At 42.3% G+C, this 26,453-nt stretch overlaps 1 protein-coding gene across 1 annotated transcript in view; it reads left to right on the top strand.

Annotated features, from left to right (window-relative positions):
- Nucleotides 1–9,150: 9,150 nt before the first annotated feature.
- LOC128687162 (serine-rich adhesin for platelets) overlaps nt 9,151–26,453 on the top strand; it is a 113,424-nt gene continuing 96,121 nt past the window's right edge. The window contains exons 1-2 of the mRNA XM_070092569.1: nt 9,151–9,304; nt 18,678–20,139. The gene's annotated coding sequence lies outside the window, so the exon portion shown is untranslated. The remainder of the gene's footprint in view (nt 9,305–18,677; nt 20,140–26,453) is intronic.

The following is a 26,453-nucleotide window of genomic DNA, read 5'->3' as shown; positions in this document are numbered from 1 at the left end:
TAATTATTTTCAGTTACACTGGAAATTAATGTAAGGTTTCAGCCACTGTATGTTTCCTGTATAAAGAACACCCTTAGTTGCTGCGAAGGTATGTGGAGTGGCATCTTCGAGAGACTTAGAGCGAATACATAAAATCAATCTGGAATGGACGTCTATTTGTACAAGTAAATAATACGTAGGTTATCAAAGTTTAATCGTCACCACCTGTCGCTTTCACAATTACAATACCTTTTGTCCGGTTTCTAGAGTTTTTCTACCTCTGGAGTCCGACCTTGGACCAGACTTGTCTAGTGCTTGCCCGATCAATCAGGCTGTTGCTGCTGGCGGCTCACTGGCCCATGTATCCATCACGTATCCTGAATAAAGCTATCTTTTGCATAATTTAACTTTATTAAGACTATGTATCTATCTGTGTAATTAAACCAGAATAAATCTATATATCTATCCATGTATATATTATAATTTAACATGAATAAAACGTTGTGTTTAACAGTAACAATTTAAAAAATCTGTATATGTAAAAACAAAATAAAATTAATTCAACCTGAATAATTAATATATTTATTCCAGTTATTTCGTAGCGACTTTTAACAGGATGAATATAAATGCATAATATGGTAACGTAAATGTATAATATACGACCAATTTAAAATGGTTGGAGTTGATTTAATATATGTAGATCCACTGTACAATGTCGATACCTATTACGGAACACTGTGTCCTTGCATACCTATTACGGAACACTGTGTCATTATATACCTATTACGGAACACTGTGTCCTTACATACCTATTACGGAACACTGTGCCCTTACATACCTATTACGGAACATTGTGTCCTTACATACCTATTACGGAACACTGTCCTTACATACCTATTACGGAACACTGTGTCCTTACATACCTATTACGGAACATTGTGTCCTTACATACCTATTACGGAACACTGTGTCATTACATACCTATTACGGAACACTGTGTCCTTACATACCTATTACGGAACACTGTGTCCTTACATACCTATTACGGAACACTGTGTCCTTACATACCTATTACGGAACACTGTGTCCTTACATACCTATTACGGAACACTGTGTCCTTACATACCTATTACGGAACACTGTGTCCTTACATACCTATTACGAAACACTGTGTCATTACATACCTATTACGAAACACTGTGTCATTACATACCTATTACGGAACACTGTGTCCTTACATACCTATTACGGAACACTGTGTCCTTGCATACCTATTACGAAACACTGTGTCATTGCATACCTATTATGGAACACTGTGTCCTTACATACCTATTACGGAACACTGTGTCCTTACATACCTATTACGGAACACTGTGTCCTTACATACCTATTACGGAACACTGTGTCCTTACATACCTATTACGGAACACTGTGTCCTTACATACCTATTACGGAACACTGTGTCCTTACATACCTATTACGGAACACTGTGTCATTACATACCTATTACGGAACACTGTGTCCTTACATACCTATTACGGAATACTGTGTCCTTACATACCTATTACGGAACACTGTGTCCTTACATACCTATTACGGAACACTGTGCCCTTACATACCTATTACGAAACACTGTGTCCTTACATACCTATTACGGAACACTGTGTCCTTACATACCTATTACGGAACATTGTGTCCTTACATACCTATTACGGAACACTGTGTCCTTACATACCTATTACGGAACACTGTGTCCTTACATACCTATTACGGAACACTGTGTCCTTACATACCTATTACGGAATACTGTGTCCTTACATACCTATTACGGAACACTCTGTCCTTACATACCTATTACGGAACACTCTGTCCTTACATACCTATTACGGAACACTATGTCCTTACATACCTATTACGGAACACTGTGTCCTTACATACCTATTACGGAATACTGTGTCCTTACATACCTATTACGGAACACTGTGTCCTTACATACCTATTACGGAACACTGTGTCCTTACATACCTATTACGGAACATTGCGTCCTTACATACCTATTACGGAACATTGTGTCCTTACATACCTATTACGGAACACTGTGTCCTTATATACCTATTACGGAACATTGTGTCCTTACATACCTATTACGGAACACTGTGTCCTTACATACCTATTACGGAACACTGTGTCCTTACATACCTATTACGGAACACTGTATCATGTCGATACATATTTTCTTAATAAGTGATGGTGGGACCCAGAACCTCTGAAAAGTATAACCTTTCATGTAATGGTCTTGAATAGAACTCAGTTCAACTTTTGAGAAGACAGCTATGTTCAACACAAGATTATTTTGCTCGTAGTGTTAACCCGGAGAGTTCAGTAACCCAGAATAGCCCAATAAAGCCATGTCACCAGACTGGCTTATTTCCATTGTGGTCCTTTAATTTTCTACCCCCAGGATGCGACCCATATAATTCCGCTAATAACCCCCAGGATACCTATTTACGACTTAAGAGTTAGTGGGAATTTTATTCATCCCCTTAGTAAATGCATTCACACACACATGATATATATACCGAGAGGTGTATTTCCCTTGGCAGGTATGTGCTGAGAGTTTACCTTAATCCCTATTTTAGGAATCAAAATATTTTGACTGTGGTAAAAATTGCTTTAAACTTTATTAAATAACCAATTAACCAGCCTTATTCCATTAACTTTACCCTAATAAGGTTTTGTATTATTATTATTATCAAAACTAAGCGCTAAACCCACCAGGGACAAGGTTTTGTTGCTGTTATGTTGTAAATGTAATCTTATCTGACAGAGAGAAAGCCATAGTCCCGCGTCTTCCTTTGCGGATGATAGTCGAGTTGCCATGACAGTGACCTCCATCGAAGACACTGCAAGACTCCAAGCGGACATCAACCGAATCTTTAAATGGGCCGCAGAAAACAATATGAAGTTCAATGAAGAGAGATTTCAAGTACTCAGATATGGAAAACTTGAGGAAATTAAAACTTTATCAGAGTATAAAACTAATTCTAAGCACACAATAGGGAGAAGAATTAATGTGAAAGATCTGGGAGTGATAATGTCAGAGGATCTCACCTTCAAAGATCACAACATTGTATCCACTTCATCTGCTTGAAAAATGATAGGATGAATAATGAGAACCTTCAAAACTAGGGACGCAAAGCCCATGATTCTCTTCAAATTGTTTGTTCTCTCTAGGCTGGAATACTGCTGTACACTAACTGCCCCCTTCAAGGCAGGCGAAATTGTTGACCTGGAGAATGTACAGAGAACTTTCATGGCACGCATAAGTACGATAAAGCACCTAAATTACTGGGAACGGTTGAAGTCCCTTGATTTGTATTCCCTGAAATGCAGGCGAGAAAGATACATGATAATATACACTTGGAAAATCCTAGAAAACCTAGTACCAAACTTGCATACGAAAATCACTGCCTACGAAAGCAAAAAACTCGGCAGGAGATGCAACATTCATTCAATGAGAAATGGGGGGAGGGGCCACGAGTACACTGAGAGAGAACACAAAAAGTGTCAGGGGCTCATGACTGTTCAGCTGCCTCCCAGCATAAATAAGGGGGATTGCAAATAGACCCCTGTCTGTCTTCAAGAAGGCGCTGGACAGGCACCTCAAGTCAGTATCTGATCAGCCGAGCTGTGGTTCATACGTTGGTTTACGTGCGGCCAGCAGTAACAGCCTGGTTGATCAGACCCTGATCCACCACGAGGCCGGGTCTCAGGGGGCGTTGACCCCCGAAACCTTCTCCAGGTAAACTCCAGATTATATATTAAGTGGTATTTTTGGTCTAATAGTAACACATTTAATTATATTTTCCAAGGTTACATTCCAGAACTGACAGAAACGTCGTCATAAGATGCCTCTCCGAAGTGTGGGCCATTTGCGAACAACAAATGCAAAGCCATTACCTATTGCAACACTACATAGCTCCTGACGAAGCGCTGGCAACATTTCGAAAGGGCTTGAGCTATTTTTTTCCCCATATTCTAGGTTTTTTTTTTTTTGCATGCTATTAGTTCTGTAAAGGTTATTATAATAAAAAAAACGCTAAACCTGTAAGGGTCGTACAGCAAAGGATGCTAATAAATCCTCACTCCTTTTAAATGTTTGTTATTCATCTCTCACTTGTTTACCAATCCTTCCTAGTAATATAAAACCAATATTGATGAATCAAACATGTGCAACATCTTGGTATTTTTTTCCGAAACTCTTCGCCTACGCAATAGGCTTCTTCAGTCTAATATAGAGGTGAAATAAACATACCCAAGTGTTGCACATGTGCCTTATTCATTATCTTGTCGGCACTGCGTACCATTATAAAAATAAAATCTGAATTCCTGTGTATAAACTGAGGGAAAAAGAGTTATTTAAGTTATAATTACTATTAGGTGAGTGGAGGATAATTAAAGGATATTTAACTCTTGCCAATACCGGGTCTGGTAATTTATTACACGGTGACAATGAGGTAAATCCGGTGTGACATGAATCCTGTAGCGGGTAGAGGCGTTGAGGTTTCTTTCGCAAATAGTAAATAGGTACTTCTGGGGCTTACTGTTCTGGGATGTATCTTGGGGAAGAAGACAAAAGGGCTTGGGTGAAAAATAAGCCACACTTTGTTTTCTTGGGTTATCAGAAGTTACTAATCTTCCCGCTTAATAGCCTATAACGCATATATTTCGTGGAAAGGATGAAGGTTTTATTAAAAAAATACATTCATGAGTAAATACACACATACGTACCTGGAGGTTACCTGGAGGTTATTCCGGGGATCAACGCCCCCGTGGCCCGGTCCATGACCAGGCCTCCCGATGGATCAGGGCCTGATCAACTAGGCTGTTACTGCTGGCCGCACGCAGTCCAACGTACGAGCCACAGCCCGGCTGATCCGGCACTGACTTTAGGTATCTGTCCAGCTCTCTCTTGAAGGCAGCCAGGGGTTTATTGGCAATTCCCCTAATGCTTGATGGGAGGCTGTTGAACAGTCTTGGGCCCCGGACACTTATGGTGTTTTCCCTTAGTGTACCAATGGCGCCCCTACATTTTATTGGGGGCATTTTGCACCGCCTGCCCAGTCTTTTACTTTCGTAGGGAGTGATTTCTGTGTGCAGATTTGGGACCATTCCTTCCAAGATTTTCCAAGTGTAGATTATGATATATCTCTCCCTCCTGCGTTCCAACGAGTACAAGTCAAGTGCTTCCAAGCGTTCCCAGTAGTTAAGGTGCTTGACAGAACTTATACGTGCAGTAAAGGATCTCTGTACACTCTCTAGATCTGCGATTTCACCTGCTTTGAATGGAGATGTTAATGTACAGCAGTATTCCAGCCTAGAGAGAACAAGTGATTTGAAAAGGATCATCATGGGCTTGTACACACATAAATCACACACACACACACACACACACACACACACACACACACACACACACACACACACACACACACACACACACACACACACACACACACACACCTTGTGTTCACCCTGGGCAGCTCAGACATTGAGGACATCAAGTATGAGAGTCCCCTAGGAGCTAGCGACCACGTGGTTCTGTGCTTTGAATACATAGTAGAGCTGCAAGTGGAGAGAATAACAGGAGTTGAATGAGAAAAGCCTGACTATAAAAGAGGGGACTACATAGGGTTGAAGAACTTCCTGCGGGAGGTCCAGTGGGACAGAGAACTGGCAGGAAAGTCAGTAAATGAAATGATGGAATATGTAACAACAAAATGCAAGGAGGCAGTGGAAAGGTTTATTCCCAAGGGCAACAGTAACAACGGGCCCCTGGTTTATCCGACGGTGTAAGGAGGCAAAAACAAAGTGCAATAGAGAATGGAAAAAGTACAGAAGGCAGAGAACACACGAAAATAGGGAGATCAGTCGCAGAGCCAGGAATGAGTACGCACAGGTAAGGAGGGAGGCCCAGCGACAGTATGAAAATGACATAGCATCGAGAATCAAGACTGACCCGAAACTGTTGTATAGCCACATCAGGAGGAAGACAACAGTCAAAGACCAGGTGATCAGATTAAGGACAGAAGGTGGAGAACTCACAAGAAATGATCAGGAGGTATGTGAGGAGCTGAACAGGAGATTTAAGGAAGTTTTTACTGTAGAGACAGGAAGGGCTGTGGGAAGACAGCACAGAAGGGAACATCAAGAGGGAATATACCAACGAGTGTTGGATGACATACGAACAACTGAGGAGGAAGTGAAGAAGCTCTTAAGTGACCTTGACACCTCAAAGGAGATGGGACCGGACATCTCCCCATGGGTCCTTAGAGAGGGAGCAGAGATGCTGTGCGTGCCTCTAACCACAATCTTCAACACATCCCTTGAAACTGGGCAACTACCGGAGAAATGGAAGACAGCTAATGTAGTCCCCATATTTAAGAAAGGAAACAGAAACGAGGCACTAAACTACAGACCTGTGTCTCTGACATGTATTGTGTGCAAAGTCATGGAGAAGATTATCAGGAGGAGAGTGGTCGAACACCTGGAAAGGAACAAGATTATAAATGAAAACCAGCATGGGTTCATGGAAGGCAAATCTTGTATCACAAACCTCCTGGAGTTTTATGACAAGGTAACAGAAGTAAGACACGAGAGAGAGGGGTGGGTAGATTGCGTTTTCTTAGACTGCAGGAAGGCCTTTGACACAGTTCCCCACAAGAGATTAGTGCAGAAGCTGGAGGATCAGGCGCATGTAAAAGGGAGGGCACTGCAATGGATAAGGGAATACCTGACAGGGAGGCAGCAACGAGTCATGGTACGTGAAGAGGTATCACAGTGGGCGCCTGTTACGAGCGGGGTCCCATAGGGGTCAGTTCTAGGACCAGTGCTATTTTTGATATATGTGAACGACATGATGGAAGGAATAGACTCTGAAGTGTCCCTGTTCGCAGATGACGTGAAGTTGATGAGAAGAATTAAATCGGACGAGGATGAGGCAGGACTGCAAAGAGACCTGGACAGGATGGACATGTGGTCCAGTAACTGGCTTCTCGAATTCAATCCAGCCAAATGCAAAGTCATGAAGATTGGGGAGGGGCAAAGAAGACCGCAGACAGAGTATAGGCTAGGTGGACAAAGACTACAGACTTCACTCAGGGAGAAAGACCTTGGGGTGACCATAACACCGAGCACATCACCGGAGGCACACATCAACCAAATAACCACTGCAGCATACGGGCGCCTGGCAAACCTTAGAATAGCGTTCCGATACCTTAATAAGGAATCGTTCAAGACACTGTACACTGTGTATGTTAGGCCCATACTGGAGTATGCAGCACCAGTCTGGAACCCACACCTATTCAAGCACGTCAAGAAGTTAGAGAAAGTACAAAGGTTTGCAACAAGGCTAGTCCCAGAGCTCAAGGGAATGTCGTACGAGGAAAGGTTAAGGGAAATCGGACTGACGACACTGGAGGACAGAAGGGTCAGGGGAGACATGATAACGACATACAAGATACTGCGGGGAATAGACAAGGTGGACAGAGATAGGATGTTCCAGAGAGGGGACACAGGGATAAGGGGTCACAACTGGAAGCTGAAGACTCAGACGAGTCACAGGGACGTTAGGAAGTATTTCTTCAGTCATAGAGTTGTCAGCAAGTGGAATAGCCTAGCAAGTGAAGTAGTGGAGGCAGGAACCATACATAGTTTTAAGAAGAGGTATGACAAAGCTCAGGAAGCAGAGAGAGAGAGGACCCAGTAGCGATCAGTGAAGAGGCGGGGCCAGGAGCTGAGTCTCGACCCCTGCAACCACAATTAGGTGAGTACAATTAGGTGAGTACACACACACACACACACACGCACACACACACACACACCGAACATATGCAACATAAACACAACCTGAACAAATGCAAGGTCATACGAATTGGAGAAGGTGAGGGCAGACCGGACACAGACTACATGGGCCAAGATAGGCTGCAGCTATCAGAGTGAAAAGGACCTGAAGGTAAATATTACACTGAGCATATCCCCAGAGATGCGCAAACTGTATAACGTCAGCAACATTAGCAAGCTTTAGAATAGCATTCAGAAACTTTATTGAAGAATCCTTCAGAAGCTTATGTTTAACATGTTAGACCAGTCATTGAGTAAGTTTATCCAGAATGGAGCATGTGACGAAGCTTGAAAAGATCCAAAGGTAAGCAGCCAGAACTGAGAGGAATGTGTCATGAGAAATTGCAGGAACTGAACCTGACGATCTTAGAGGAGAGAACATGGGTAGACATGACTACGAGATGCAAAATCTTAATTAAGGGGAACTGACAAGGTAAATAACAACAAACTGTTTGAAGAGGGCCAGGATCAAGGGGTCACAGGTTAAAGCTGAAGACGCAGATGAGCCATAGGGATGTACGAAAGTATTTTTTTTAGCCTCAGGGTAACTAAAAAGTGGATGAAGGAATGTCGGAAGCAAACTCAATACCAAACTTAAGATTCTTTAAGCCCCAAAAAGCCAGAAATCAGAGACACCGACCAAAATAATCAAGGATGCGTAGCCAGGAGCTGAGCCTCGACCCCGAAAACAATGTGGTGAATATAACTCGTAAAGTTAAGGCAAATGTTGCTTGCTGAATTCCTATTTGTAAAAGAAATAGTATAATTTTATTTTACCGGCAATGAATGAAAGAAAACGAGAAATATTACAGTTATGTGAGTTACGTGATTGAAATCGGGCGAAGAGAAGTGAAAATATTTAATTCGTCGTTTCATTTTTGTGATGAGTTGCCATGTAGAGAGACACTAAGCAGAAATTATAAACACTTAGCTCCTCTGGTTTATTACTGGTGGTTGAGCTAATTAGCTTATGAAGATACCTTACGGCTGGTTAGATGGTGGAGATAAAAGTTAGAGGGCATGAGGTAGGAGCCTTGAGGAATGCCCGATGTTTTAAGAGGTTGTCCAGTTGCAGTGTGATTCTGTGTGCTTGCCTCTCCACTATCAGTATAAAACTATTTATTCTACTCCATTTTATACATTTCTGCTCAAGATGCGATGCACCTTGCAGGGATGTGTGAAACTAATATATACATAAATTTCGTAAGTAGTTACTTACATAAATAAAATGGAGAATAATAAGTTAGCGAGTGGCAACAAGTAGCAGGGAACAGGTAGAGGAAGAGGGAGTTGGAGGTAGGGGGGAACCTCACAATGTTTTGTACTGACACGCTCTGGGCGTTCCTCCTCTACTAACTCCTGCAGGAGCCTTGTAACTACTTCAGGAGGCTACACCCTACAGAGAAGATGTCGGTGACGGAAAGTGAGTCATGTCTGAAGCAGAAAGTTACGTACGTGTTGTAGTTTGAGTGTGTTTATGTTCGGTGATCTGGTTGTGTGTATTGACCAGAGGATAAAACTGTGTTTTTCGTGCATTGGAATCTGACCTCCGAAGAGAGTATGATCTGCAGTGATATCTAATAGTCACCAGTAGTGTAAAACGTTTAAAACAAGGAAGCTATAGTCAATATAAACAAGTGATACATGTATCGTGTAGTGAACCATCGGCCGCTGTGGTTTAACAGTTGTGTTCCCACAGCACACACACTGTTCAACCGAGCTGAAAATAAGAAAAAACTCGCCCATAGCAGTGATCAGTTTTCTCTTGTAAATGTATCTACTTCGTTCTATAAGTTGAAAGTGTGTGTTGGTGTGGCTGAGATCGTGGGCAGTAAGTGGCGTGTGTGAGAAGCCTCGTCCATGTCTGTTGCTTCAACTGTGGCAAGGTAGGAGATATATCCCAGGCTTGTTCACCTTGAGCTGTGTATAGTGATCCTGACCCATAAACAATCTAATGTGTTACGCGTACACTATCAATGATGTAATTTCGTGTGCACGCAGTTCATCCACTCAAATTACTCTCCTGCAGGCTAGGAATATATCGGTCAGCGTAAGTCACATGTACAGTTACTTAGGGTTTATACAGTAAAAGATATGTGTATATACACAGAAGTTATATTAATCCATATTATCATGGATTAGTGTACTTTTTGCCCCTCAAGGGAGGTTCCTCGACGCTAGTGAGGGGCGCTTGATCTAGATAATTAGATCTGTGCTCCAGTTCCCTGAATTGAGCCTGAATGCCTTGCCCCCCCCTTCACAGGAACTGTGTAACCCCTACGGGTTTAGCAGCGCTCCCCTATGATGATGATAATGTATTCATCGTTTCTGTAAATATGACTTTCAACCTTAATGACCTACGTGCAGTCGACTGGACTAAAAAAATGTATATATATATATATATATATATATATATATATATATATATATATATATATATATATATATATATATATATATATATATATATATATATAATGTGTATGTATGTATGTATGTCGTGCCGAATAGGTAAAACTTGCTATTTTGGCTTAAATAGCAACGCTTTTCTTGCCGAATAAGGCAAGCTAAAATTTGTGTATGCAGTAATTTTACAAAAATCATTCTGAATCTAACGAAAAAATATATTTCATTGGTATACATGCATAAAATATGTACATATATGTTAATGTGTAAATATGTATGGGTCCCTGTTAGGAAAATTACCAGGATGGTAAAAATAAAAGGAAAATAATTATATTGAAGTTTGGCAAGTTTGGTCTAATAATTATTAGCCAAACTTGTCGAATAGGCTGAACTTTCTTAAATTAAACTTAAAATGCGCAGACCCATAGATCATTTTTTTCATTGACTCTAATATGAAGATTTTTATTTTTGGACCAAACTTAACTTAGAAACCTTACCTAACCTAACTAGCATAATTTTATTTAGCTAAATTCTGTATATTGCCTAGGTCAGTTGAGTTTTATTTAATATTAAAATCAATGATATATATTTTTCTCGTCATGTTCAGATTGATTTCCGCTGATTCGTGGCGCGCGCGCGCGCATACACACAAACAAACCAAGAGAAATACCAACTTCGCATGTAAGGTGGACACTGAACTGATGGCTGACTGCTTCCAAAAAGACTACGCAGCAGGTGGAATATTCCACATGCTAGAGACTTGATTCCTCAATGACTAAGTAGTTGGTCAGCCTCTAGTATGCTTCGAACCACAACGTCGTCCTCTGCTGAGCAGACCGCAGCTGGTCCTTTTTAACTCGGCCGAATACCGGGCAAAGGGACACTTTAGTACCCATACCAGAAAGTTCAAGGAGACACCCGCAACAATAAACTATATATCTGACACACAGATGGTGCTACTTGATATCTCTAGGGATCTGCTTGTTTGGGTTAAAGCTGCTGGGAATCTTCTGAATTCTGGATAAAAAAGAAAGAATTACCTGCTTTTTTCACCGTACAGTGAATATTTGTAAACGTGTATGTATTAATGTGTATATGTCTGAATGTGTACGCGTTTCTTATGAATATAATACTTTGAGTTAATGTAGGATTTTTCCCGGTATTTTAATTATACTCCTTTTAAGGGATCCCGTTCAAGGTGTTTTCATAGTCTAGGAATATCCGGTCCATTTATCCTTACTTTTCTAGCCTCGTCTTCATCGTCTTAGCATAGAATTAGATTAGGCTAGTTAGGCAAGGTTTTTTCCTCTGGATAAATCTTGCACATGTTTTAAAGTATGTGTACTCTCTGAAATGTGGAGTGGCTAGCGGAAAAGAGGGGCTCCTGGCCCCTCTTCTCTGCTAGTCACTCCTGAGCTCACACTATCATGCTAAGCCAATGATGATTCTCTTTCAATCGCGTGTTCTCTCTTGGGTGGAATATTGCTGTATTTAACGGCCTCTTTCAAAACAGGCAAAATTGTAGACCTGGAGAATATACAGAGAACTTTCACTATAAGTATAATTACAATAAAGCACCTAAATTATTGGGAACGGTTGAAATCCCTTGACCTGTACTCTTTGGAACGAAGGCGAGAAAGATACATGATAATATACACTTGGAAAATCTTAGAGGGACTGGTCTCAAATCTGCTCACGGAAATCACTCCCTATGAAAGCAAAAGACTTGGCAGGTTGTGCATCATTCCCCAAATGAAAAGCAGAGCTGCCATGAGCTAATTTTAAGAGACAACACAATAAGGGTCAGGGGCCCAAGACTGTTCAACTGCCGCCCAGCATACATAAGGGGAGGGGGTTACCAATAGACCCCTGGCTGTCTTCAGGAGGGAGCTGGACAGGCACCTAAAGTTAGTACCTGACCAGCAGGGCTGTGGTTCGTATGTTGGTTTGCGTGCGGCCAACAGTAACAGCCTGGTTGATCAGGCCCTGATCCACCACGAGGCCTTGTAATGGACTGGGCCGCGGGGGCGTTGGCCCCCGGAACACCCTCCAGGTATACTCCAGGTATCATAATTATCCTTAAAACTATGTATGGACCTGCCTCTGCCACTTCACTATCTAGGTTGTTCCACTTAATCACCACTTAGGCTACAGAAGTATTTCCTAACTTCCTGTATTTTAGCTTCCAGCAGTGCCTGTATTTACCAGAGACTCGCCTCTCAGACTTGCTCTGTCCGCCGTGCCAATTCTAGGTATTTTTTACGTTGTAATTATGTCGCTCCTATTTCTCGGCTCTGGGATTAGTCTCCTTGCAAACCTTTGCAGTTTTTCCAGCTTCTTTACGTGTTTTATCAGATGTGGACTCCATCTTGGCGCTACATACTCCAAGAAGGGTTTGACATCTGTTGTGTATAAGGTCGTCAATGGTTCTTTATTGAGGCTCTTGTGTGTGTGTACTCACCTATAGGTGGTTACATTGGTTGAGTCACAGCTCCTGGCCCCGCTTCCTCGCTGGTCTCTTCTAGATCCTCCCCGCTTCGAGAGCCCTATCGTACCTCTTCTTTTAAGCTATGTATGTCAGAGAGAGAGAGAGAGAGAGAGAGAGAGAGAGAGAGAGAGAGAGAGAGCAACAGAGCGAGTTAGAGCAAGGTGTCACTAATATCGCGCTAACCCAACAAGTACTGAGAAGGTCAGCTGGGCCACAAGGACACTTGACTGTGATCACCGGAAATTCAACAATGGACAAGATGAAGTAACAGGTTGTGAGCGTGGCGGGGAAGTGCATCCCCGACCCTCCCCAACACTCCGTCTTTCCCCACCAATGTATCTTTCCCCTCTTACCCTCCATCCCTATCTATCACCCTCCACCTTTCTCCCTCACCCTTCATCGTTACCCATCACCTTACATCTCTCCCCATCACTTTCCATTCATTCCCTCAACCTCCTCGTCCCTCCCAAGCTCTCCCGAGCACCTCAGTCTTACCCGTAATCCTCCACCTCGCCCTAATACCCTGAACTACTGGTCTGGGAGCGGGCCACGGGGGCGTTGACGCCCCGGAAACATCCTTCAAGTATCCTTCAGATATGAGCTGAGGGAGGTGGAGGCGGGAGCGATGGTGAAGTGGTAACTAGAAAAAATTGTCACTTCCATACTAGTAAATTGACACAGCTAGCTGGTCGCACTGTACAAACAGAATTTCTGTCTTGTAATACCGCTCACGTTGTTTCACGCCCACGTTGTCTCACGCCCACGTTGTTTCACGCCCATGTTGTTTCACGTCCGCCTTTGCAATACAAGTATACAGAAAGCGTCTCCACAGCACCATTATTTTGGGGCGTGTTATTTTCAACTATTTGGACTATAATGTACTGCTTTTACGGAAAGTTCACTCACAGGATGAGTGTTACTGTCCAGTAACCTTCCTCGCTCACCTGCACCTCCGCTCCCTTACCTATTAATTATTATTATTGTTTTTTATTATTATTATTATGGAGCTAAAGTCGAATGGATTATTTAGAATTAATTGTGGAGGCTTGATTCTCCGTTTACTAATAGCTATAGATATGCGCTACTTAATTGTTCCTTCACAAACTGTTGAATTGTTAAATAGTTTAATATTTCCATGTATATATTCTGGTTTCCGGGGAATTAAAACAGTAAAATACTGTATTAAGTCGTGACTATTACATGTGTGAACGGTCCTGTGGCGAGGGTGTGGCTGATGTATGATAAAGTATGTACAGTGTACAGCTGGAACAGGTGCATAACTACAACTGGAGCAGCTGCATGATAATACAGATGGAGCAGCTTGCATGACATTGCAGTTGGTGCAGCTGCCTGACACTGGCCATTTGCCGTTAAAAATGTGCAGTATCAGGACCCATTCACAATCAACTCGTACGATGGGAATGACAAAAATGGTCGACGTTTCGGGCCATCTTGGATCGTAATGAAGTTACGAGAAATTGAGAAAATTAGAGACAGCCGCAAACTGTCCAGTTTTCATTTGTAAGATGTTCCAGACATGGTATTTGTGGATTGTTCCAGTCATGGTATTTGTGGATTGTTCCAGTCATGGTATTTGTGGATTGTTCCAGTCATGGTATTTGTGGATTGTTCCAGTCATGGTATTTGTGGATTGTTCCAGTCATGGTATTTGTGGATTGTTCCAGTCAGGGTATTTGTGGATTGTTCCAGTCATGGTATTTGTGGATTGTTCCAGTCATGGTATTTGTGGATTGTTCCAGTCACGGTATTTGATGGTTGTGCACTGTCCCGGTACTTTTGGGTTGATCATTCTGGTCACGATGTTTGTGGGAGGTGAATTGTCCAAGCCACGGTATTTTTGGGTTGTGGATTATTCTTGCTCATGTATTTGCGGGTTGTAAATTGTTCCATCCAGGGTATTGCGACTTTCATTTTTCTTTAAAAAGCGTTTATAATTGGTTATTTTGTGCATGGTACGAGGCACGAGAATGTGCTTGATCAATTTGTGTTCTGTCCCGTGTTCTGTCTTCTGACCTGTGTTCAGGGAATGTATACGACGAGTCACATTGTCACTTGGCTGACTTACCCGGAAAATTCCCTCGATACTGGTGATGGGTTCTTGACCAAAGGAGTTGTAGTTGCCCTTACCCCTTTATGAATCAAACTTCTTGAATGTCACCCTTGCTTTTGTACTTGGAAACTGTCTTGTGACACTCGTCTGAGAGAGCATTGAAACTTGTTTGTAATGGCATGTTAAAGCTCCTGGAGAATGAAATGTTGCCATATGCCATTTCACTTGTCTCCTTTTACCTAACACTGAAATTCCGTCTGTAACGTACGAACTTTTTGCCTGTAATTGACCTGTGACCTGTTTCGGGCGTTTTCCTTCTCTCACGCCCGACCCTTGGTTGGGCTGTTGCAGCTGGTGGCTCGAACTGAGGAACTTTGTAAATAATGGATCTTAGTGTCGTATCACCTCAAAATTTAATTTAAAAATAAGTGAGAAAAGTCCAGGATGGAAAGGAATCAGGTTTGATCGCTAATCCTTCACCAATATTAAGGCATCTCCCATAAATAAGGCCACATCTGTGATCTCGTTAACTGTGGTCGAGTGAACCCTTTTGTTTATGTTAGACCCAGTGTAGTGATCTTTAAAACAGCGTAACTGAGCAGCAATGATAGTTGATAGGTTAGGTTAGGTAAGGTTCGTCAGGAAACAGGACAAATGTTTCCTGACGCGGGTCTTAGTCAGATGATGACCCGCCTTTGGAGCTTTTGGTCATCTGACCGAGGCCTTCCGCTGGCTTACCGGTCCACCCCTTTAAAAATTATGGTCATTTATAACCAGTCTGTAGTTGATTATTGTCTGTGACTCGCCAAGAAACTATTCGCGATAAAATGTTTTTTCTGCATTGCTTGGTTAACTTTCAGCTTTGAATCGACTGCGGGAATGTTTAGTAATCATTATCACATATTGTGCATCAAATGAGGAACAATTTTTGACCAGTGGCCTTCAACCCTGGCGTATCACCTGTTACGCGATTGATGAATGGACCTCTTCAGTGGAAAAGGGGGGGGGGGTGACACCTGATTCTTGATTGATGAGTAGACCTCGTGTGGACTCTGAACATATAAGTTGATAAGTGGAAACCTAGCGTGGGATATCTGTTGAAAGTGTGGGCAGAATGGCTCTCTTCTGGGAAGTATAAAATGTCAGTGCTTCATGGATGGACCTCTTCTGTGAGGTGTCGGTTGCAAGACGATACTTGATGTGTATCACCTGACAATGTTTGATCTCTTACCCTGTTACGTTGTTTTTATGTTTTTACACTATTAAGACTTCGATATCGTAACTTAAAATGTCCTGGCTCCTAAAGGGCTGCTCAGTCTGCTGTTTACGGGCATTTAAATTACACTAAAAAAAAAACACACCAACTCTAGGTCCAGGATGTACTCGGCACACTGCGTAACACACACAGTGGTGATGTTTCCTCAGGTGTCTAAATTTCGATACAGTGCAAATCCCAGCTGCTTTGACGCTCTTTCGTGAATAAATTACCATTACCCGCAGAGAATAATTACATATATATATATATATATATATATGTATATATGTATGTATGTATCATTATTATAAATGTGTGCCTTTCACACTTAGGAAATAATGTGACACATGGATCAAAAAGGCAAATAATTAAGATTGAAGAAACTGTGTGTGTTTGATTGTATCTCGAACTAAGGTAGAATCGAAAATTTTACCAACAGCATTGATTGTAAATACATTTAGTTGAATGAAAGTCACAGTGCCGTAGTTGGAACATTTCGCAACTAACCACGAATTGGAGACGAAATTTAGCGTTTCGGTCCGTCATGGGCCAATGTGTCGCGATATGACTTAAAAATGGTCCAGGACGGACCGAAACGTCGTTTAGCTTCAACCCTTTATGGATTAGTTACCAGAACGTTTCGTATAATATGAAAAGAAAAATATATGTGAAAGTATACACAGGGTGCCTTAAAAGGAGCACTAAGGAGTAGGTCTCCGCGGTTGACCTGTCTCAAACAATAGTCTAGTTACCACATTTGTGACTCCACCTAACAGTACCCAGGAGATATTAAGAGAATGCTATTTCCGTCCGTCTGTCTCATTCTCTCTCTCTCTCGTTGCTTATGTTCCTACCAGTTGATGAGAGGAAGGCCTTCTCGCTGATGTGTTCTTAGTCCAAGGAACTTGGACTAACAGCACGTCAGCTTATCTTCCTTCATGAATATGATGTTGCCAGCTAATCCCTATGAATATAAATAACAGAGAGCAGAAACATGTAAATTATCGTAATATTTCTCTCTGCGTTTTAAGGGAGACATTTAACAAAATCCTAATATGAAATTCATGTATTTAATGTGCGTGGGAGTAATGATTTAATACTTTTTTTTTCAGCGTCAGGAAATCATTGTGTAATGAAACTTCGATAAAACATTCGCCTCGTATAGTCACAACCTGGTTGACCAGGCAAGCAAGAGACCAGCCTGGCACAGGGCCGGGCTGCAGCACTAGGAGGATTCTCGAAACCGTCAAAGGTATATATATCAAGAGTATAGCCCTGGCGCATAATTTTTAAGAATTACCCAAAAATACATCCCATTGTACATAATCTATCGGAACTACTCAAGGAATGTAGTTTTCCCGGGTTGTATAATAGAAAAACTGCCGTAGGAAGTGAACGCATTACTGGGCGGTGTAAAGCCGGTGCAGACGTAGTTTCCTGGCATGAAGCCGGCTGCTGGAACCACACATTAACTCCGCACACCTCGTCGAACAGGCGAAGGTAAATGTTCAATACTTCATTAACGCAGTAAATGCATAGGGCGTGCGATCGATCAAGGTATCCACCGCTCCTTCATGAAAGTCAGTCTTACCATATCTCGAGTGAGAAACTACCCGCAGAGGTCATCGGCCCCCTCTTTCCCCGCAGTCCGATCTCGGACCAGGCTGCCTTTCAGTTTTGAAGAGTGGCATGTCAAAGCAGAGACAGTCAAGTTACTACACGGATAATAAGGTGAAAAAGGTGGAAACTACAGAGCAAGGACAACCAGTTTCATTGAGATTATGATAGTAAGTTAAATATACGAAGGGGGTTACAAGCAGCTGAGTCTGTGGATTCCTCTTTTTTCCTCTCACACGTTCCTCAAGGCGCCCATAAAGAATGATGTATGCACTTCACCGTTTATGTAACAAACATTAAAGAGAATTATGAAACAAACTGTAGATGGAAATTTTTTGTACGTATTTAAGAAGAATGGAATAGCTTCACTACCTTCAACCTCTCCATCTATATTCACACGTTTCTGAAGAGACTCACAAATGACATAGTCAAGTAGTAACAAGTTAGCAAGTTGCGTAGTCAGATAGTAACAAGTTAGGTAGCAAGTTGCATGCCAGAATAATGGGGAAGCTATCTCCAACTTCCATTATCTCTCTCATGGCTCAAATTATCCACGTACTTATCTCAGTTATACCACAGTGAAATGTTTGTAATATTAAGGCAATATGTAGACTAGACCTGGGTATCCCACCCAGGTAAGTTAACCAAATTATGCTGAGTAAAATATAAGACTACCAGGTTATATTCGTAGAAAAAAGGTTTAACCCAGGAGAGTCAACAACCTTGGATCACAGGAAATATACATAGTGGTGTATGTACCTCGGTGTATATACGCCGAGTTTATTTTAACCCCCTATTTTAGGGATTAGTAATAACCCTCGTGTAGTCAATAGGCTTTAGAATCCAGTTACTCAATCAAACAATCTTGAAGAAGCCAAGAAAGTCAAGTACTGTGTTGTCTGTCGCACTGTTTTGCATTCTTGAGCTCGTGTCTAATTTTATTTTCTTCCTTCCCACAGATGGAGTTTATGAGGTGGCGGTGACAACGTCGTGAAGAGCTACACCCAAGAGTCGTCCCTGTAGTACATTGCCAGAGGGAAAGAGTCGTCCCTGTAGTGCATTACCAGAGGGGGCAAGAGTCGTCCCTGTAATACATTACCAGAGGGCAAGAGCTGCCCCTGTAACACACCGCCAGTGGCGGCAAATTCCCCTGACGGGAACTTTCAGATAAGGCTCAGGTAAATGACTCCTTAACCCCTCGAGTGTAAACAAACGCCTCGAACACTCAAGATTAACAAACACTCGTGTAGGAAAACAAGAGGGCGTTTGCAGGAGAGAGAATTTCAGTGTTTCGCGATATTAATTGGTAATTTCCGGTTGGTAATGGCAAGATTGGTTTATTACGTGGAATGGAGGTAACGGGAATGTTGATATGATAACAGTACTGCAGAGACGGGAACAAGAAACTGGGATAAGCATGTAAGGAGACAGAAAACGGAGAACCCTAACCTCAGTGTGGGTTTAGCTGCAACGTCTTGTAGACTGTGTCAAGGAACTCCCATTCTGCTAAGACTTGTCAAGTGACACATCCGCGAAGCGGACGAAATGCAGACCAGGGAAGTAAGAGTGTTAACTTGGTAGCCGACACCTAAAAGCTAGATTTGTTAAGATTTCACAAAAAAAATGATGCCTTTATGTTATGAAACTGTCGGAGTTTGGAACGCGTACGAGCAACAGTAGCTAGTGGAAGTATTAGCAAGTGTGGCTAGTGGAAGTGTCAGCAAGTGCAACCAGCGGTAGCATCAGCAAGTGCAACTAAAAGCAACAGCATACGTTGTCGTAGCAATAGTGAATTGTTTTCTGTGTTGCGAAGAGGCAATTTTTGAGAGCATTATTGCAGATGATTAGAAAGTGAAATTAACCGTGTAAGGCGTTTGCGACTAGGAAGTGAGCAGCAATGAGTGGATGATAGTGGGATGGATTAGTGATGGGAGAGTGAGCTGTATTATTGCTGAATATACTGGGTGAGGTGAGGTGTGGTATGTCATTACTGAATATACCGGGGAGGTGCGATGTTCCTGTATATACCGTGAGGGCTGAGGGGGGGGGGTGTCAGTGTTGAATATGCCGAGTGAGGCGTAAAGCTTCAGTATATACTGTGAAGTGAAGTGGCGCAAACTTACGGCGAGGCTGACTGTAACAACCTCTCAGCTTAAAACACAGAGAAGGGGGCAGCATCACAACTCACCTTTGTCGGAAACGGCAACCCTTGACGCCACGCACCGAACGCCATCATCCAGCCCTCAGGGTACGTACGGGCACTCCCTCACGCACCCACGCCTTTAACGGGAGAACCCACTACTTCACGCCTTAAACGGCAGGGCCATCTACCTCAGGCGGCGCCCACACCGCACGGCCAGTTCTTCCTCCACGTTTTCCACGGATTTGCTCGTCGAATGGTCATGCCCCTTCGGAGCTCAGGTAATTACTAGCCCTAATCCTTGCAGTAGCAACCTTTAATGATAGTTAAAAAGTTAAAATACTTATGAAAAAAATAGCATATCACTCAGGATAGTTTTCATGCATAGGGAATAACGAAAGCAAACTGTATGGTGATACCGACACTTACGTAAACGATTGCAAACAAACTAAGGTACGGGTGTGACTCGAACTGACCTGGAGTTTTACGACTTACTTTCCGCGAGTTCGATCCCCACCCGTACCGTGGTTTACTTACATAAACTTCAGGACATTTATTAAAAGGAGACGTTTCGCCACCGAGTGGCTTCTTCAGTCTTAGGAGCGAAAAAGCCACTCGTATCGAAACGTTTCATACCTGTGCATAAGGTTTTTGCATATATGGTACAGTTTTCATTCATGAGGAGGACAAGCACTGAACAATGGGGGTACAACAGCTGCAAAGTTATGAATCATCTCCCTGCAACTCTGGTGGTACTTTGACATATATCTTACGGGACGTCCAGACATAGTCCATGAATGAGATGCATGTTCTACACTTGTGTATCATTATTGCACATGTGCCTTATTGCACATGTCTTATTGCACATGTGTCTAATCACGTTTTTGTTAATGCATACCGACAGTAATTCGAAACATGCAAGGTCGGTGAGTCACCTAGTAAACTTATTAAAATTCTCGTGGGCACCGAGGATGCCAAATTCTCTTGGACAATGAGGGTTTAAAGCATACAAGAACACTAGCGATTTAGGCCCGTAGTCCCTAATATAATTTTATGCAAAAATGAGAATTTTGAGAAATTTTCACGTTAAAATGACGCTTAGCATTTTTTAAATTATTAGTTTGTTTGTACACAATGTATATATTATATATGCATACTGTATCTAAAATTTCAAATATGTCGGTACACAGTCGGTATATACCTAAGACTAACGTCTAGATAATCTGAAATTATATGAATGAATAAGAGACTATGAGAAGGAAAGAGATGACGGAAATGTTAAAAATTAAGTGGGAAGTGGAGAGGAGGAAGGTAAAAAGGGAGAGGCAGAGGTGAAGAGGTCAGAGGTAGGAAGAGGCAGAGGACTTGAGGTAGGGAGAGGTGAAAGGTAAGAGGAAAACTAAGGGAGAATGGAAGCGGGGGAAATTACGGGTGTAGGGGAAATTTCCCCAATAACCAACCCTCCAAGGGAAAAGGATGGGGAAGGGGTCTGCCTGGAGTCACCTGTAAGGTATTCCGGGGATCAACGCCCCCGCGGCCCGATCCACGACCAGGCCTCCCTGTGGATCAGGGCCTGATCAGACTGTTACTGGGGGTACTTTACACCGCCTACCCAGTCTTTTGCTTTCTGAGGGAGTGATTTCTGTGTGCAAATTAGGGACCATTCCTTCTAGGATTTTCCAAGTGTAGATTATGATGTATGTCTCGCCTGCGCTCCAGTGAGTACAAGTGTTTCCAAGCGTTCCAGTAAGTAAGTAAGTAATTAAGTTTATTCAGGTATACACAAATACAGTTACATAGAATTATCATACATAGCAGCATATGTGTAGAGAACCTAGGATAACTCAAAAAAGTCAGACAGAGTGACTTATTTCCGTTGGGGCCCTTTACTTATTTCCATGCCGTGCTCCTTCCTTAAGTAGATGTGACCTGGACCTAACCAGGATGGGTCAGTGGCATAAGCATGGGCCAGTAGGCCTGCTTCAGTGCTCCTTTATGTTCTTAAGGTGTTTGACGGAACTTGTATGTGCATTCTCTAGATCTGCAATTTCACCTGCTTTGAATGGGGACGTTAATGTACAGCAATATTCCAGTGTAGAGAGAAGTAATTTAAAAAGTATCATCATTGGCTTGGCATCTCATGTTTTGAACGTTCTCGTTATCCATCCTATGATTTGCAGTTGTGATCGTGGCACTGTTGTGATCCTTTAAATTGAGATCATCAGACATTACCACTCCCAGGTCCCTCACATTGAGGCCGCTTGAAAGGCTCTTGATCCAAGGAACTCCACATATACGCACACGCTCGCATACGTACATGCAACGTCATAGGCGCACACGTTCATACACACACGTATTTATATTATCAACAATGCGGCGAAAATTGCTAAATTGACGATTGTTACTCTCCGGTGTGTGTTTCCTGCCTTGTTAGTCATCACGGTGTGACCTCCCAAGCTCCTAGTACCTCTGACAACAACTTTCTAATTGTTAGTAACAATATTTGAATAATAGTAATCATTACTATTTGACAGTAGTCATCACTATTTGATTAACAGTAGTCATTACTGTTTGCTAGTCATCACTGTTTGCTAGTCATCACTGTTTGATTGACAGTGATAACCATTTGGCAGTAGCAATGGCCATACGACTGGCAGTAGTACTAATGAGTTTATAACTGATAATGGTTCCGGGGTCATCGCCCCCCCCCGCGGGCCAGTCTCAGACTAGGTCTCTTAAATTGGAAAGGAAATAGTACATATATAAGAACCAGTAGAGAGACACCGGGAAGTAGAAGTTTCTACTAGACACAGGTAGACGTGTGTAAGATTAAGGGTTTCATTTTTTCTCGGTTATTCCCTCGGTTTAATATTGGATGAGCTGTCTGATACTGCTTCTGTTACTTTATATTGCTTCTGTTACTTTATATTGCTTCTGTTACTTTATATTGCTTCTGTTACTTTATATTGCTTCTGTTACTTTATATTGCTTCTGTTACTTTATATTGCTTCTGTTACTTTATATTGCTTCTGTTACTTTATATTGCTTCTGTTACTTTATATTGCTTCTGTTACTTTATATTGCTTCTGTTACTTTATATTGCTTCTGTTACTTTATATTGCTTCTGTTACTTTATATTGCTTATGTTACTTTATATTGCTTCTGTTACTTTATATTGCTTCTGTTACTTTATATTGCTTCTGTTACTTTATATTGCTTCTTCCTATAGTCCCTCAAGGGAGGTTTCTTGACGCTGGTGAGGGGCTCTTGATCTAGGGAATTGGATCTTTGCTCCAGTTCCCTGAATTAAATCTGAATACATTCCACACTCCCACAGGTGCTGTATAATCCTACGGATTTAGCGCTCTCCCATGATTATAATAATTCTTCCTTTAGTGATGTCTCTTCCTCTTATCCCCCTTCGCCTCCTGTTTCTTCTGAAGCCAAGAGGAAGTCCTCTGGAGCGGCGGAAGGAGGACACAGCTGGGCTTTTCATCCCACCACCGATAATTATACTCTTCCACATCCTCCTTTTTTCCTCCCACCTCCCAGCATCCACTGACAGATGAGTCTTTCACGCCGTCTCAGCTCCCAGCTGGTTTCCCTCTCAGTATACAGAGGGACAACAGAGCGAATGTTAATAGGACCCATCTTGAGCTGGTCTTGTATAGGGGAGAGGGGGGATGGGGGGGTGTGGACGAGGCAGAGCACAGGAAAATAATCGAACTTCAGAGACTTGCTTGTATACGAGTCTTTCTGCCTTGTAAGGAGGAAATATTCTAGTAGGGTTGTCGTAATTAGTTTCTCGCCACTAGTAATGTTACTAGGTTACTTACATTGTGCTGAACTATAGATGGGAAGATAAAATATGAATACTAGAGAGGAGTATATAATAGCCTACTACTAAAAATTAGATAAATAAAAGCAGCCATCCTACTAAGGCTAAAAAAAAAAATCAGTGAATATAATTTTGATTACTAAGTTTACATATTATGTTGGGATACTTTCCACTCCTGTTTAACCAAAACGAGATGATTTACCCTCTTGTCCCCCTACCCGATAATTTCCATTATCATCTGTCTAGTACAGGAACATTTTCCTCCTTCCCCCATCCGTCTAGCAGTATGGCATAATTTTATTAGAAGTTTTGAAATCCCCCTCTCCCCCCCAAAAAAAATGCTTAAAATTATGAAGAAATTATTGAGAAATATCGAAGTGTTATCGTTAACAACCTAACTACCGCCTATGGCTCGTTACATCACCCTAATTGCTTGTGTTAACGCGAGCAGCCGAACTACCGCTAATGCTCGTTACACCACCCTAATTGCTTGTTTACGCGTTATCCATAATGTAACTACCACCCATATTTTAACTACCAGTCGAAAATTAACCAGACACGTTTCAACTTTTCTTCCAGTCCCCGTCTAGTAAGAGGGGATAATTTCCCCATTTTCCCCTCTATCACCGACTAAAGGATAATTTCCCCATTTTTCCCCTATCACCGACTAGGGGGAATGGATAATTTTCCCCATTTTCCTCAACTGTCTGAGGATAATGAGCCAAGAAAACTAACCAGGGGAGTCCTGGTAAATATTTGAGCAGGTGGTACCTTGTTTCATGGAAGGGAGAGAGGGAGGGAAGAAGAGAAGAAGAGAAGGGGAGGGAAGGATGTGCATTTAGAAGTAGAGAGAGAGAGAGAGAGAGAGAGAGAGAGAGAGAGAGAGTGGGGGGAGGGAGGAGGGGATAAGAAGGGGAACCAGGAAGAAAGAGTGGAAGAGTAAGACAAGGGGTGAAGGGGGGGAGTGTTGTAAACAGGTGTATAGTGACAGGTGAGGCGTGGAAGGGGGTGAGGGGGTGAGATGGGCGAGGGTGAAGGGTGAGATGTGGGGTGCTTGGGTAGGGAGGGGTGGAAGATGGGTGGTGCTGGCCGGGGAGGGGTGGTGGGGGGATCACTCAGGTATCTGACCTCTACCACACCCCCATACTTTTAAATATTACTTTTGTATCATTTTATCTCCTCTTTCCTCTCCTTGTTACCCCCTGTCCTTCCCCTTACTCCTCTTCCCATAGTCAACACTTCCGCGGCCCGGCCCTGGACCAGGTCTCCCGGTGGATCAGAACCTGATCATTCAGACTGTTATTACTGGTCGCACGTAATCCAACTGCTGCTCGGGCACTGATATTTGTATCTGTCCAGTTCCCTCTTGATGACAGTCAGGGGTCTAGCGGTAATCCCTCGTATTTGTGATGGGAGCCTGTTGAACAGTCTTGGGGCCCCGAACACTTATTGTGTTTTCTCTTAGTATATTCATGGTGTCCCTGCTTTTTACCTGGGGCATGTTGCCTAGTTTTAGCTTTCGTATGAATCGATTTCTGTTTGTAGATTTGGGACCAGTCCCTCTAGTCTAGGATTTCCCAGGTATAGATTATGATGCATCTCTCTCGCCTGCATTCCAGAGAGTACAGGTCAAGGGACTTCAAACGTTCCCAGTAATTAAGATTCTTGTCTGAGCTAATACGTGCAGTGAAGGTTCTCTGTACATTCTCTAGCTCTGCGATTTTTTTTGCCAACCATGAATGGAGCTCCTTATTCCTCTTCCTCCCCCTTCCCTGTCTCCCTATTTCTCCCCCCCCCTTCCCTGCCTCACTATTTCTCCCTACCCTCTTCGTCCTCTTTCTCCTTTTTTTTCTCCTCTCTTCCTGATCCTTCTTCTCTTTCTTCCTCCATCCTTTCCCACTTCCTTTTTCCCTTCCCTTAGTTACGTCATTTTAACTTGTTTTCTTCAGTTTTCTTAATAGTTATAGTGATTGACAATTAGTCTCACTCATTCAGATAAAAGTTGTGTGTGATTCTTTTAGAAGTATTTATTGTTCGTGATTTTTTTCCTTAATGTTTGTGGAATTGTGTTCTTTGTCTTAATGTATATACATGTCTGAACGGGATACGATCGTGTTTTCTCAGTAAACAAGAACGTCTTTGATATACCTGTTATGTCTGTTAATAGTTGTTGGGATCATCGCCCCCCGCGACCCGGTCTCAGACCAGGACTTATAAATCGGAAAGGAAATATTACAGAGCCAGGAACTTGTGTAGCAGTGTTATTATATATCGACAACTGTGTTAATAAGACACAATAAGCGATATATAGTATATTATTGAGACGACGTTTCTTCAGCCAAGGACCTTTTGTTAATGAAATCTCTGGTGGAAGAAACGTCTCAGTAAAACATCATAAACCACATTGTCTTTATTAACACGGAACTAGGAACACTTCAGAAGCACACAAAGATGTGTGCGAACCAAGTGCAAGTAGAAGGTTGTAAGATCCACCTGTCGTCTTACGTGTTGATGAGACAGTAAGATTCACCTGTCGTCTTACGTGTTGATGAGACAGTAAGATTCACCTGTCATCTTACGTGTTGATGAGACAGTAAGATTCACCTGTCATCTTACGTGTTGATGAGACAGTAAGATTCACCTGTCATCTTACATGTTGATGAGACAGTAAGATTCACCTGTCACCTTACACGTTGATGAGACAGTAAGATTCACCTGTCACCTTACACGTTGATGAGACAGTAAGATTCACCTGTC

Source organism: Cherax quadricarinatus, chromosome 40 (genome assembly GCF_038502225.1).
Source record: "Cherax quadricarinatus isolate ZL_2023a chromosome 40, ASM3850222v1, whole genome shotgun sequence".
NCBI lineage: Eukaryota > Metazoa > Arthropoda > Malacostraca > Decapoda > Parastacidae > Cherax > Cherax quadricarinatus.
Note: the sequence above shows the minus strand (reverse complement) of the source record. Positions and strands in the feature narration are given on the sequence as shown.